Source organism: Orcinus orca, chromosome 15, assembly GCF_937001465.1.
Source record: "Orcinus orca chromosome 15, mOrcOrc1.1, whole genome shotgun sequence".
NCBI lineage: Eukaryota > Metazoa > Chordata > Mammalia > Artiodactyla > Delphinidae > Orcinus > Orcinus orca.
In genome coordinates, this window is record NC_064573.1 from 6,322,744 (window position 1) to 6,335,733 (window position 12,990).

General features: G+C 37.2%; 1 long non-coding RNA gene across 1 annotated transcript; it reads left to right on the forward strand.

Annotated features, from left to right (window-relative positions):
• Positions 1–9,575: 9,575 nt before the first annotated feature.
• On the forward strand, positions 9,576–11,733 carry LOC125961259 (uncharacterized). Its single transcript, XR_007471709.1, has 3 exons — positions 9,576–9,857; positions 10,951–11,121; positions 11,573–11,733. It is a non-coding gene; the product is annotated as an uncharacterized LOC125961259 (long non-coding RNA).
• Positions 11,734–12,990: the final 1,257 nt, after the last annotated feature.

Sequence of the window (12,990 nt, forward strand, 5' to 3'; positions counted from 1 at the left end):
AAAGTGGGAGTCACACAGAATTTAGACACTGCTGGCAGAAAATGCATAGAAAGACAACATACATCCTACAGAAACAGAAGGGTCATCTGTCTTACAGAAATAGGTTAAGCAGTTAATCCCAACCATGAAACTGAAAGGTGAAACAAATGAAGCTGTAACAGAGACACTTGCTCCTTACCTACAAAGCTATATATGTACCTTCCCCCTTCACTTCTAATGTATATTTCCTTTCATAGCCAGGTAGCCTCGAATTAACTTTTGTCCCTGTGGGTCTTTTGGTCCATGTGTCTGATGTCTTTTTTCTCCCCATAGATAAGGTTCAGCCTAGTGATGGGAAAGTGTCAGACGCTTCCCTTTAGGAAAGAGAAAGGGAGTATCTGAACCCTGAGCTAAATATTTATTCTGTTAACTCCAAATCGCCTTCCTCAGCGGGTTAAGACCTTCCTCATCTTTCATTCAGATTATCATCTACAGCAGTCAGCCTTCTATTTTCTTCTTCATCTAACTGTGTCATCTTCAAATCTGTACTTCGCACTGATGCAGAATAAGCCATCCAACCAAAATATCATTCACCTGTTTATAAAAATGTCAATGAACCCAGATGCTATAGGGTACATTTTAAGATCCCTAATAGAAAAAACAGTTCTACTCTGGGCTATTCATAGTATGGTTCTTCAACAGGTGTCCTTTTAACTTTAATTTTAATTTACCTGATTATTAATGAGATTGAGTCCTTTGCCATTTAGACACTGTCTTTTTAATGTACTTTGTTGATGATTGTGTCCATTTATTTACTGAAAAGATTTTTTTTTACTAATTTTTAGGAAATCTTTATATACTCTGGGCAACAGCCTTAGTTGCGTACATGAGTGTGTATATATATGTGTGTATATATATATTCTTCCAAAGAACGGCTTGCTTTAGCACTCTCTTGACCGTCTCTTTTAATGAACAAAAGTTCTTCATTTTAATGTGCTCCAAATGATCATTTATTTCCCTTGTACTAGTAATGGACAATTAAAAGAAATCTTACTCCAAGGACAAAAAGTTATTCTCCCTTGTTATTTTTTAGAGGTCTTTTACAATTTAAATCTATAGTCAGTTTGGAATTAAGGTTAGGTATGGTATGAAGAAAGCATCAGAAATTATATTTTTACAATTAATCAGTACCAGTTAATGAAAAGAGTGCTCTTTCCTCACTGGTCCATGGAGCCGCATTTGTCAAGATTAAGTGTGTGTGTGTGTGTGTGTGTGTGTGTGTGTGTGTGTGTGTGTGTGTGTGTGTGTGTGTGTGTGTGTGTGTGTGTGTGTGTGTGTGTGTGTGTGTGTGTGTGTGTGTGTGTGTGTGTGTGTGTGTGTGTGTGTGTGTGTGTGTGTGTGTCCTTGCAGAGTTTCTCCTGTGCCTAATTACTGCTCCTCTATCCTTGCATCAATATCATACTCTGCTAATTGCTGCAGGTTCATCAGCACTTTTGATATCTAGAAAAAAATGTCTTCCACTTGTTCTACTTCTTTAACTGTGTGACCTAATGTTGGTTCCTTTCACTGCCATGGAAACATTGCGTTCTGCTTGGGGGAAAATGACTTCCTGGGATTTATCTTTGGTATTTGGTATAACACTAAATCTGTAGAGTATTTTTTGTGTGACAATTGGTTCTTTAAATTAAACATGGAGCCTTCCAATCCATGAGCATAATACATTCCTCCACTTAGCTGTCTTTTTCTCCCTACAAAACTGAGTCATTTTCTGAGAAGAAATCTTGTACATTTTTTAAGGTGTTTGTTCCTAGAAATTTGGTTTTTTATGGCGTTGTAAATGGTAAAATTGTATTTTCTCATTAGCTAATTCTAGTATAAAGATGTAAACGATTTCTATATAATAATTTCGCATCTGAGAACCTTGATCAGCTCACTTATTAACTAAGACTTCATAGAATATTTTGAATTTTCCATATAATCAAATAAAATGCCTTCAAATAATTAACATTTTATTTTTTGTCTTTCTGTTGTTGTTCGTTTTGTATTCTTTCTTTTGACTTACTTCATTCTCCAGAAACACCAGTAAATTTAAATACAAATAGTGAGCATCTTGTCAATAGTTCAATATTTGGCAAGTCATTTTCTGCAGCGTTTTGTACATAATATTTTGCAGATTCATGATTTCCACTTTTTTCATTGTTAGAATTTTAATACCATAAAATTTCTTGCAACTATCAAGATCATCATGTGGTTTTCCTTTTTTTGTTAATCTAGTGAATTACACTGATTGATTTTGAAACTTTAAAAAATTTTAAATATTTACAAAAGTAAAAATAGTAGTTCAGTGTATCCCCATATATCTATCAGGTTCACCAATTACCAACACGTAGCCAATATTATTTTATCTATACTCCCCCCACCCCTTCCAGTGACTAGTTTGAAGTACCACCCAATTCCAGTTTTACACCTGAACAAATTAATAGTAGTGATCTAATATTATACAAATCTGCTATTCGGTTTCCCTCAGTTTTCCCCAATATGTTTCCTCCAATAAATATATACTTACTTATCTATGATGATTGATTCATTTGAATTGTAATCCAAGCACATCCCTTAGTCTATACCCACCCTCACATTTTTATTTTGCTTAATTCAGTTCATGAAGACACTAGATCAACTTTGCACATTTCGGATTTTGCTGATTGCTTCCTCAGTGGTACTTTACATGTTTTTCTGACCCACATATTTATTGTAAAGTACGATTTATATCTAGAGTCTTGATCAGATTCAGTTTCTTAACTTAGCAAGAATAATTAGGGGTCGCTGTTTTATAAGCCCTGATATAATACATTGTAAACATAGAATGTTTGGTTGTCCCTATTTTTTTTTTTTGGCGGTACGCGGGCCTCTCTCTGTTGTGGCCTCTCCCGTTGCGGAGCACAGGCTCCGGACGCGCAGGCTCAGCGGCCATGGCTCACGGGCCCAGCCACTCCGCGCCATGTGGGATCTTCCCGGACTGGGGCACGAACCCGGGTCCCCTGCATCGGCAGGCGGACTCTCAACCACTGCGCCACCAGGGAAGCCCTGTCCCTATTTTTTGATATGAAGATTAATGAGTATTTTCAGGCATTTGGAGACTAACACATCCATTATAAAATTCACTATCATTTTTTCTTTTATTACCCATTGATTTTAACAGACATTTGTGATCATTTCCTTGAAATATTATTTAGTTGGGCATTATAAAATAGTGAAGTTATAATTCTGACATTTTTCATTGACTATTTGGTAGGTCTGGGGTAAAGGTCATGCAGAAATGACAAAGTAGTTTCCTTTGTGATTTTCATATAGTGACTTCTTTTCATAGAATCTTCTAAAGCTGAACAATTTGTACTAATGCAAAAGTATGACCTCATGCATCATATATTGGCCATGTTTAAACAAATTGCAGGTATTTCTGTTTTCGATGTTCTAATTACCCCAACTGTGTTCAGTGGCATCCTACAATGTACACAGTGCTATCTCCTTTCTTTCTTCTTTGAGGTCTCATCATATTTTTATTATGTTAAAATCTTATTTATTATTAAATATTTTGTTTTATCTCATAACCAGCTGTTGTAGCAGTCAGAGAATCCAGAATCACTATCTAGTACTCATAGCCAATGAGGAATTGAAATACCATTAGTACTATTGTTTATTCAATTAATTTGTTGTCTTTACAATTCCCTGTCTTCTATTTAGTTTGAGTGTAATTATGTTCTTCCTCTATTTTCTTGAGATGAATCTAAGATCATTAACGTTTAGCATTTCTCCTTTTATATGATTTTTTTTTTTTTTTCCGGTACGCGGGCCTCTCACTATTGTGGCCTCTCCCGTTGCGGAGCACAGGCTCCGGACGCGCAGGCTCAGCGGCCATGGCTCACGGGCCCAGCCGCTCCTCGGCATGTGGGATCTTCCCGGACTGGGGCACGAACCCGTGTCCCCTGCATCGGCAGGCGGACTCTCAACCACAGCGCCACCAGGGAAGCCCTCCTTTTATACGATTTTAAAGCTAAATATTTTCCTCTAGGGACTGCTTTAGCATCGTCCTACAAATATGATATTTTATTATTTTTAAATTAACAAATATTCTAATTACCATTACATTTTCTTCTTTGGCTTATTACTTAAAGTGTGTTTTTAAAATTTCTAAACATTTACGATTGCATTTTTATTCTTAATTTCTAACTTACCTCTACTATGGTCAGAGGATATTTTCTGTATAATTCAATCGTTTGAATTTTGTTGAAACTCGCTTCATGAGACCAGCATATTAATAGGTTTTCTTTATAACCCTGAGGTTCTCAAAAAGGGTCTGTATATTGTGCTGTTCTTTGTGGTGTTTTACGTATGTCAAAAATGTCATTTGAGTTGTTTCCTTGCTCTGTAATTCTTTTCATGTTCAGTCAGTTTGGAGAGAAGTATGCTTACATGTATGTAGATGATTTAGGATTTGACTCTCATTTTTATTTTATTATACTGAATGGAAATGTTATTAATTTCATATAGATAAATAATGCTATTGCTTCCTTGTGAATTGAAATTTTCATCATAATGAACTCTCTCTCTTATCATTAGTAATCCTAACTGCCATTAAATATTATTTGGTACTCATAGAGTGATATCAGGTATATTCTGGTCCTTATATGAGTGTTAATTTTTTCCAGCCATGGGCAAACTGTCCAAGATTTTATACGTTATGTGTCTCTTATAAGCAGCATGTAGTTTTTTTTTTATACTCAAGCCTGACAACCTTGCTTTTATTTCTAGAGCTATTCCAATGACATGTAATATAATTATTCAGATTTTTAAAAATTCCATGTTACTCTTTGCAATTATTCTAGATATGTTATTATCTTTTTTTTTAACCTCCTGTCATGGCTTCCTTTATGATCTGACTGTGTGTTTTTTATTGTTCTATTCCCCTGGCATAGCTAAACATTTAAGATTGTTTTAATGGTTACCCAAGATTACAACATACTTCATTAATAGTCAAAGACTAATATAAAGTTTTACTTTTATCTGTCCCTGTCCAGTAAAAAGACTTTAGAACTCTTTATATATATTTACCTCTATGATAATAATACACATGCTGTTATAGCCATATATTATGTGAAATGGGTCTCTGAGAGAGGGCGTCTAGAATTTCCTTTAATATGAGAATGTTCTTGATGAATTATATACATGTTATATCAGATTTTTATCAAAAAATATATATCAGACATCTCTATTTGTCCTCAGTAAGAGAGTTGCTCCAGGTTCCTACATATGCTATTAATAGAAGTAAAGTTCTAACATGTCCTATTAATATAAATTTCTGAGTGAATGAGTGAAATCACAAAATTCTCAAACTATCTCCAAATTCCTTCACTATCATTAAAATCAGTGTTTGTCAATTTTCCTTAAGAATGTCTTGGTGACCTCAAAATAACATACAAGATACTATATCCATTTGTGTCTGATAATTCAGATTCCTCTTGCGTGTTTTTTGTTACTTTCTTCCACTGGTCCTTCATAGATTACATTTAAAATGCTTAAGCTTTTGTATTGACACATCTATTTCAGCTTCTGGCTAAATGCTCTCTGAGAAGCTTGAAAAGAAAACACTCTTCCTCCACTGTCTTGTTTTCTTTTTTTCTTTCCCTTTAGGAAAACACTGATTTACCACCCCAGCGTTCCTTATAGAAGCATGCTTCTGTTTTGGTCTACTTCCTTGTTGATATACATGCTAGTGTCACCGAAAATTCCAGCACTTTTCTGGGAATAGCTGGCAGGTGCCAGCGCAGACAGCAGGGAGGCTGGCTGGAGTCTAGAATCTGTTTCCTAAAAATGCATTAAAAGTAGGTATCACAGAACAAATGACGATTTTTCATCACAGGAAAATCCCAGCTTCCTATCCAAATTAGTGAACATACTATATTTTGTTTCTGTCAGCAGAAAACATCCTGTGAGTAAATAAAATCTGTTGAATGTTAAATTTACAAGTATAATTCTGATACATCACCATGTGATAAGAATTTTAGCACAAAAAGGAGGCACAGATTTTGACTTCTTGTAACTATTCTTGGAATTCTCAAGCCTTTTCTGTATTGTCATCAACAGCTCGCATCTATTAGTATCTACTTTAAGGTATCCCAAAAGAAAAAGAATAATCCTTTAAGCATTACTGTAAACATGGGTCTATTCTTAGGTAGTTGAACTCCCACTGCAAATTTCCTTTTAAAATATCAACTACTGTAACCTTCCATGTAAAGCTGTGTGCACAAGTGTGTGTACACTTTTCCACTGAAGTTCTCTTGAGAAATCACTTTTAGATCATTAAGGAAAAGTCAACATTCTAACCTGCGGTCACTATTTCATATAAATTCAGTTTATTCCCATTGTTCCAGACATATTTCCCAATAACCTCTTTTTTGATTTTTGTCATATATCAGTGTCTGATAACTTGCAGAACTTGCAAGAGCTGTAGCTTTTTTCCCTCAAAATCAATTCAGTTCAATTCAACTCGATATTTACTGAGTGCCTGCTTGAAAGCGTAAGTCAGCTCATGTCGTTCCTCTGTTCAAAACACATCAGTATTTCTCATTTCACTCAGAGTCAACAACAAAACCATGATATGGGCCCACGAGACCCTCTGCTACGTGCCACCTTCCCTCTGTGCCCAGCCCCTCACTAACTATATCCCAGGGTAACTGAAATCCTTGCCATCGTTCCAACATACAAGCCCCCCACCTAAAGTCTGCAGTTTTTGATTCCTATTCCCTATATTTAATATCTGCATGACTAGCCTTCTTGCTTCTATCAAGCAATTTACCAGATATCACCTTCTAAGTAAGGCCAACCCTGAGCATGGTGTATAGAAGTGCAACAAGGAAGACTCTCCCTCCTAGGCACTGGCAATATGTGAATGAAGGAAATAGCTCTGGATGGCTGCTTTCTCAGAACTCAGATAGGGAGGTGGGGTGACCTGGGTGGACAACAAAGAACAAGTATTGTAAAAAAGTAAACCTTACAGAATGTTAAAATGGGACTACTCAATGGAAATGAAATATAGAACAGGTGAGGGAGGATTCAGGGCCCTGGAAGCAGGAGCAGGGAGGGGACACAGGTTTCCATTTTAGATAATTGATTGCGGAATGAAACAACCGTATCATTTCTTTCATATTTATAATGTCAGTAGATAATTTGATACTATTAGTAACACGTTAAAGGTACAAGTTCTGCAATTCTATTTCAGTAAAAATGTGTCTCAATTAAATCACAATACTAAAAAAGCATTAAGTTATGAATCATATTATGATGTGTGCTCTTTATTAATGTTTCTTATTTTAACTATATTGTATCATGTAATTCTTTGGAGAATTAAAACGTTTTATTTATTTTACTACTGAATTAAATTTTGAAGGAAAATACGGGGTTGCCTAAGGAATAGCCTAAGGGGAGAAGACAAGGAAGAAGTTGTGCTAATTAGTTACCAAGAGATGCACAGCTGAATGCTTCAATGAGCACGGGACTAGTTTGGTCTGTTAAATGTAGTATGAGATAAATAACATTCTGGACCTAGTCATATATTCTTATTTCTGTATCTTACAATGTTTTAACCAGAATAACCCGCCTCTTCTGAAGGACAACTCTGAAATACTTCCTGCTCCCTTGAATAGAACACCACTTACAAACCCCACCCTCCTCCAAATCTGCCTGATGGACTGGAAAAGACAATATTTGTGGAGATATCACAAATGAAAAAGACTATATATGTTTCAGTAAAGTCTTAAGACCTTTTGTAACATGAAAGAAAAGTACTGGCTCTGTCAAAATATTTGTGGAACCACAATTGCACTCAAATGTCAATTTGACACAAAGAAGAGAGTATAACTGCTAAGGGAGAAAAATGCTGACTTGGACAGCTATAAAATCCATCTAATTACCAACAGAGATTTTCAGCCAGGTTTATAATACAGGGAATACAGAGGAATTTTCGCCTTCAAGCCAGTACGACTGCGGATATACTATTTTGATAAGCTTTAAAATGGCTAATTGGAGGCATACTGGAATCTCCCCCAAGAATAGCCAAGGATAACTAAGGGGGTCACAAAAACAAAAGATTTTGCTTCACCAGATGCCAGAGTGCTCTCATCTACAATAATTAACACCGTGAGGAATTGGAACCAGGATAAACAAAGAGTCAAACGGAGCAAAAGACCTTAGAACAAGGCACACACGGGCATAGTCATGTTTTATGGTACAAAGCAATGTGGAAAGGAGGCCCTTTTCACTAACTGGTGCTTGCTCAGCTGCATGTCCATACTCAAAAGGAGGAGAAAAAGGAGAAATGGGAAAAAAAGAATACTATATCATGCTCTCTATAAAAATTATTTCCAGATAGATCATCAATTTAACTATGAAAAATATAACAGACATGGGTTCTTGGGGATAACATAGGAGAATTTGAGAAATTGGGGGAATTTCGAAGCATTAGAGATGTTTTAAGAATTAAATGACCAAACCTGTGCATGAGACCCTGGTAACAGTGCCTGGACATGCAACTGCTTCATCAAAGCTCAATATGGCCTCTGAGGCACTGTATGAAGCCACGTGGTCCATCCAAGAAGGGACACTTTCATTCTCTCCAGGAAAAATGAGGACTGGGCTTTTGATTTCTGTACTTCAACAGTAACTGTTCCATTCTTTGATATTTTACCCCACACAAACCATCCATGCTTATTTAAAAGAAATAAATTTTCTGAAAGTTTTTAAAAGAAAATGAAAATCACTTGAAATCTCTCCTGAATTAATGGTCCCCTTTCACATATATTGTTAATGCACGTCTACAAGTGTACACATGGATAGATTGATAGGAAGGAGATATAGATATCAAATGTAATTTCCAAATTATTTGTAACTATGCTACGGATTTATCCAGCAGAGATCTTCAATGCAGCTTAACAGTCAGTTACAATATTTAACTTGGGTCTGATAGGTCCTCAGTTCTCCCACACCTCTAGTGAACACTTGGCTTCCCTTCAAGATTCAGCACCTGGAGGTCCACCAACCACATGCCTCAGGCACCCACTTGAGTCCCCAGGTTCCCTCTGAGCAGAATGGGTCAAGGCCTCAGGTCTGGAGACAGTGAGACTGGCGGAGGTGCTGGTACCACAGTGAGCAATGCCCAAGTGGCCCCATAACCTGGCACCGCCATGGCTCAGTGCTCCCTGCAGTCACACATGAGTGGGTGCCTCTGGACTCTAAGAAAGCTGGCAGGGAAAAGTGAAGCAAGTGAGTGGGTGCTACAGGTCCTTCTGGCAGGGTGGCCCCTCCTGTATTTGGAGGTTGCCATGGAAGCCAGAGAATTCTTCTCCCTATTAAATTCCATTCTCCATTGAAGACGTCTAGGTGGCTAACAGCTAGAGATAGCCCACCAGACACAAGCATTCACATTAAGTTAATGTGGACACCGTTCTCAGCCAGGCTGCAGTTAAACTACCTTATTTGAGAACTAGGAAAGCAGGCTATCATGGTCTTTATCTTGCATATGAAGAAATAAAAGCACACAAAGGTTACTCAAAGCCAGGGGCAGAGGTGCAGCTTGGCAAGAGGGTTTGCCCTGTCTCACATTTCACCATGTATGTGCTTAATGATTTATCCAGTTAAATGCAGATTTCCATTACTGTTTGTGAATAAGGTTGATAACGTACGTATTCAACGTAAAAGTTACATCGAAGGGTCAAACTGTTTCAATACAATTGCTAGGTTAACAAAAGATGAGAGAAGCACCGCTGATTTTGAGAAAAATTTGATGGGACCAGTGACGACTGATTTACTATTGAATCATTAAAAGAGTGAGTACAGTTTCATGTATCGAATTGTATCCCAACGCAGGGAAGCATTTAATTAGGGACATTTATCTCAAATAAATATGTAAACAATTTATTTTTAAAATCTACAAGTGATTTAGAGATTAGTAGAATGACTTGATGAATGATTTCCACTAACATCACTTGATAAGCAGTTTTGTCATAAAGTTCTTTTAATTTAATAAAAATGCATACATTTAATTTTGATATATTTACATAAATCTACATTCCTTTGTTTTTATATTTTGAACATCACTAGATGTATCATCATGTATTCAGCTATTCCGCTATGATGGGTATTCATTTCATTCCATTTGCTACTATAAATACATGGTTCTTTAAGTACATGTGCTGATATTTATGTGGAAAAGATTCCCAGGAGTAGAATTGTTGGGTTGAAGTAAATACACTTTTAATTGTAATGTGTATTATTGAAGAGCTATTTGCAAAGTGTAACAACTTACATTTCCAAGCTAATGTATCAGAGGCCCATGTCGCTGACATTCCCCCTTGGCAATATTAAACTCCCAAGTAGTCAGGAAAATGTAAATGAAAATAATAATGAGATATTACTTCCCACTTATCTGCCTAGAAATTATTGAAAAAGGATAATATTCAAGTGCTTATTTCAAGATTCAACTCTTAGGATTCAGCCACTCCCTGCATTTCTGTAGCCCTCCACAACATTTCCCATCACTCTCCCTTAAAAACAAGCCACTTATGGTATCCTCTGCCATTTCTTCCCCAACCTGTCTATGGCAAGCATTTTTAATCACTTCTGCAGCCATCCGTCCTAGTTAGTCCTCGTGATTAGTTTAAGCTTCCAAGAAGAATCTAGGAAAAGTATTCTCATGTGACTTGCATCAACCTCTCCCTCTTCCTTCCTTCCTTTCTTCCATTCTGTTCTTTTTATCTGCTTCTATTTTTCTTCAGTCTCTTAGGCCTAGAAATGTTAATAAGCTTTTGAGACTGGATAGCCCATATTCCATATACAAAGTCTTTACTCGTTTTAGTTGCTGTAATTTAAAGAATAAACCTCTTTTTCTTATGTGAAACTCCCCACCATCATGCAGCACAGAGGGGTAAAGGTCTTCGGAGTAACAGGATGATCAGCAAGGTCAAGCAAAATGTAGACCAAATCTGACTCATGGAGAGAGAGAGCCACGAAGAATTCTTTTGTGACCTTAGCAGCAACAGAATATAACTGGCATGGAACTGGCAGAGCAAAAGCTGCTGGCAGTAGGAAGAGGTGATTTAGACATTTTCAAGAAGTTTATCTGTAACACTCTGGAAGAGGAATTAGCATGGTAGACTGAAACATGGAAATGAAGTAGCGAAGTGGAGAAACTCAGAGCGGATGTATAGAACTTGCAGAAAAGTGCTCATTTCAACCTGAATGATTGGGATCAATCTCAACAAATTTAAGCTAAGAAACATTTTTTAAACACCCTAAGAAATATTTTGACAAAAATAATTTGTAATGTGAGTAACGTGTAAAAGAAAACAAATCATTTAAGCAAATGTCGAACTTAAAAGCACAGCCCAGGAGGAAGTATATTCTGTCTGAAGGAAACTACTGTCCTTTCAGTTCATCAGACTACCTGAAAGCCATGAGACAGGTATTTGGGACATATGGGATCTAGTGACATGTTCTCAAAGCAACGTCTGATTTGATTTTGACTTAATTTGATTTCTTGCAGGAAGACAGACACAGCCGGTACGTGAAGGTCCAGTAAATATTGAAAAGAGCAATACTTCTATGCTGAACACACATTTACACTTCAGTTTTTTAATTATTCCTATAATTATATGTGAATAACATAAGCCTGCACCTGAGAGATATTAATAAGCTAACCATACGGAAGACCTGTTATTAAGATGCTCCAGCTGGGGAGCCATTACAGACCCATCATATAACCCCTTCCACATCAGCATCATTCTTCAGGGATCAGGTTCAAACAAATGTCCTTTAAATTATTACAATTTCACGCATACACCCCATAAAATTGAAAACATTTCCGTATTTAACCGGACAAAGTATTATTGTTCTTCAATGCAGACATTAATTTGTGACTCTCCTGGAAACATTAATTAGGATGATACGTTTGATAAGGACCCAATACTCACGTAGTCAGACAATTAAGGAACTGTGCATAATGAGTTCATTCAGTATTTTGGGTTGTTTTTAAATATTTACTATGTGATGAGAGGAATGCACAATGGGTATGAAATTGACAAGGTCCTTGAGCTCAACTCTCAGACAGCGAATATACAAATGGACAACGGGCAGGTGGTACATGACAAACAGACCCGTGACCACAACTTCAGCAGCAACTAGCCTGGCAAACCAAACCACAACTTTGGCAGCACCTGTCCTGGAAAGATCAGGACTTGGTCAGGGTTTGATTAATGACGGCCAGCTTCCCTATTTTGACCCCCTTTCTTCCCCCTCCCTGCCTCCCCTGCTTCCAACTGACGACCAACCAGAGAAAGCAAAACATGCGCCCCAGATCAGTCACCCAGGATACCCTGCATCTAGTTAGCTGCCTCCAACTTCCCTTCCCCCATGTCCAGATCTTCCAATCAGAGAACCTGATCAGGTCATCAAAGATGTGACGGCATGGGTCTATTTCAGAAGCGTCATGCCCCTCTTCTGTGCTTCCACGAGCGTCTGAATTTCTACTTCAAATGTGATTCCTGGTCCAGACTTCATGTTTCTCAAGGACAAGGAACTTGCCCTACTTATTTCTGAATTCTCAATACCTGTCTCCAAGTATGGCCTCACACATATTTACTAAAAAAAAGTTGAAATGAACTGAAGAGCCGGACAGGTGTACACAGAAGGAAGGAGATCAGATGAGAAATAAGTTTTGTAAATATTTTAATGACAAATTCCAGTGGCTCAGGGGTTCTCTCTAGAAAATGAGGCTTAAAGGTTTCCTCTAAAATAGAAAACAAAATCAGAATTTTAGAGAAAATTAATTCGTTAATAACTTGGCGAGAGAAGAGACTAAAAAGTGGGAGGAGGCTAGGAGAAAGATAACCATCCTCCAGGTGTGAAATAAGGAAGGCACTGGTAAGAGAAAGGGAAACAGTGTCTGAGAGGTTTCCATGGAAG